Here is a 3,383-nt window from a genome sequence, read left to right as displayed (position 1 = left end):
TATATATATATATATATATATATATTTAATCTCCTTAAGTCTAATGAAAATTTATATAAAGGCTGATTTATGTTAGGAAACCATTTAAACCATTTTGCATGTAAACACTTAGGCTTGAGTCTATTTTGATATTTTTTGATCATCACAGCATATGTAACTGTCAAAAGCAAGAAGATGTATGTATAATAGCTGCTCCCAACATTTTCTAACTGGTTGATGAAAGTGCAATCATCCAACTGATGGTTCCAAACGTTTATTACAGGATTTTCGGAAAATATTCATCAGTGAAATCGTCATATTCCCCTATATGAATTCTCAGCTGAAACTTATTAAACAAAATATAAATTCTCTCAATTGTCCATACCGTATGCCCCTCCAACCAGAAAGTCAGGAGTTGATAGAAGTCCTTACACGTCCATTTCTTCTACATTTCAGTCCTTTGCCTTTACTCTTGGACACGCTGACCGAGTATAAAACAAAACTCAGAATTTTCCATCCAAGGCATCACATGATCAAGTGATAACCTAATCTGTGAAGTCTGAATCTGACATTATTACAATATTTCCCCAAAGTATCTACATTTTAATCAAAAAACACAAATATGAAATGGATATTAAAAGTAAAACATTCATATTCACAAAAACAAAAATAAATTTACACAGAAAAATGCTTATGTAACTGTGTTTGCTACATATATATATATAGCCACAATCCAATGTTTCACAATGGAAAGACAAGGACTTGGACAGGGTCAACAGCCAGTGTGGAGAGGAAGAGACAGAAGAGGTTGAGGACTTCTGTGAGTTCCTGCTGAGATAATAGTCTCACTTTTAGACTAAGAACTTCTTATTAATGGGCTAATAATAACCAAGGCTGGTTAAAGGGTGTAGTAAATGTCAGGAGAACAAATATGTCCTTCATCATTCAGACTTTTCAAGGATATTAGAGGAATGTAACTCCTTTAGCACAACACGTACAATTTTCCCTAAGAGTATTGTTCTCTGTTCACATTTCTACCTATGCTCAGTGCTTCTCTTTTTCTCTCTAAGTCGTCATGATATTGTCTATCAATAGTCTCTGGAACAATCTGTAAAAGATCAAATTTTAATTTCATCCTGCCCCATGCATCACACTGATCATTGAAGGTGTAGCCATGTTTCACAGCAGAACAATCTTCCAGACTGCAAAGTTAAATTAACGACATGACTGATCCAATATGACTGTGCTATCCATACACAATGAGACATTTATATAAGGTGAGGCAGGATTATTTCTCTCACACAATTCAAAGTGCTTTACACAATTTAAGCAATAACATAGAAGAAAAATAAAATCAAATAAAGATAAAAAAAAAACATGATAAAAGCAAGTAAACTGGAAAAAATCTAAATCTAGATAAGTCATTTTTCTTAAAAATAAGAGTATTTGTTCTTGAATTGAGGAGGTAAAAGATACATTTTGCAAATGGAACAAGATAATTACTCTCAAAAATAAAAAAAAGTAATTGCATTGTCCTATTTCAAGTGCATTTGATCTAAATATCTTATTTAAAGAGTAAAAATACCTCATTCCATTGGCAAATCATTTCATTTACCTACTCAAATTAAGGGTAAATACACTTAATTTACGATATTTTTACTTATTTCTAGATAGTTTTTCCAGAGTAGTAAAACAACTAACTCAGCTGGTAAACCTTAACTAATTATACATCAGTTTACAGTTTAACTCCAAACAAATTTTTTTCTAACTTTGATTTCAAAGAACTTTTCCAGACTTCTGGGAGTTTGTTCCAGATCAGTGGAGCATAGAAGCTGCTTCTCAATGTTTAGTTCTAGTTCTGGGTGGACAGAGTAAGCTGGAACTACAAGACCTGAGTAGTCTGGGCTGTTATGGATTGAGGTGCTGATCTATTCAGTGATTTCTAGGCTAACAGAAGAATTTTAATGTCTAATCTCTGAGCTACAGGGATCCAGTGGAAGGACTTCAGAACCAGGCTGATGTGCTCTAGCTTCTTAGTTCTAGTGAGAACACAGGCAGCAGCGTTTTGGATCAGCTGCAGCTTTCTGATGGACTTTTTAGGCAAACCTATGAAGACATTGTTGCAGGGATCAATTCTACTAAAGATAAATGCATGATGAGTTTTTCTACTTCCTGCTTGGACAGTAGTCCTTTAATCATGGAGATCTTCTTCCAGGAATAAAAAGATGAATTAGGAACTGCCTTCATGAGCCTCTCAAGGCTCAGGTCAAGATTTTAATACAAATATTAACAATAACAGATGGAGTAATAATTTAGAAGAAGAGACTAACTTTTCCAGACGCTCCCTATTTTACTATATGTCTAAAACTGTTTTGAGAAATGCAAGTATTAATCTGCAAATGTTCAGCACTATCTAAGAAACAAAGATATTACCAAAGAATCTCTGGTCAGAGTTAAAAAACAATCCACTGGACTTTGTTTCCAAGTTTGACGACGTTTCGCTTCCCATCCAGGAAGCTTTTTCAGTTCAAAATGAATTAGTGTTGAGTTTGAGGCTTTATAGAGTGGACCAAAAACGAAGCCTTGTTTTGGCTTAGAAAACATTCAAATTGAACCGGAAGAACGAGTCAAATACTTAGGAATGGGCAGTTGTTTGGGTTTTCTTGTTAGACTGCAATCCTCGATACTGGCCTATGCCTCTGAAAGGGGATCGTGAGGGGGAATTGCTGGCCTGACCATGACCTGGCTGACTGAGAATCTTTACTAGCGTCTGGTGAAAAAAGTCATATATGGCAAAATAAAAAACAAAAAACATATCAAACAATTCCCTGTACGTAGATGTCATCCCTACAATGAAACATAGGGAGGCTTTTGGTTTTTTTTGAAAAGGGAGGGAAGTTTGTCAGAGTTAAAGACGAGATTAATTAAGGACAACATTTATAGAAAAGTTGTCAGAGGTTGCAGAAGATCTAATACTGGGACTGAGACCTTTCAGTTCTTAATTTCCAGCTGCTTCTGCAATGGAATGGCTTAAATCAAACATATTTGTGTGATAGAAAGGCCCAGTTAAGGTCCAAAACAAAATACAAATGAGAAGCTTAAAAATATTTGTCCATTTATGCTTTCTATTTAATAGTTAAACTATGTTGAAAAGTAGGATAAGCCTTTTTTGTTTTGTTTGAAGATGTGCAAATATACTCCAAAGGACCTGCACCTCTATGTGCAGTAAAGTGTTTTCAACATTATTGGCTCACTTCCTTTTTTAACCTTTTATGGATTTTTTTTAAAATTCATTTTCATTTCATTTCCGTCACTTATCCCAAGCGGGGGTCCTGAGGGGTGCTGGTGCCTATCTCCAGCTGTCTATGGGTGAGAGGTGGGGTCCACCCTGGACAGGTCTCCAT

The sequence above is a fragment of the Cyprinodon variegatus genome, unplaced genomic scaffold (genome assembly GCF_000732505.1).
Source record: "Cyprinodon variegatus isolate N-32 unplaced genomic scaffold, C_variegatus-1.0 Scaffold259, whole genome shotgun sequence".
NCBI lineage: Eukaryota > Metazoa > Chordata > Actinopteri > Cyprinodontiformes > Cyprinodontidae > Cyprinodon > Cyprinodon variegatus.
Note: the sequence above shows the minus strand (reverse complement) of the source record.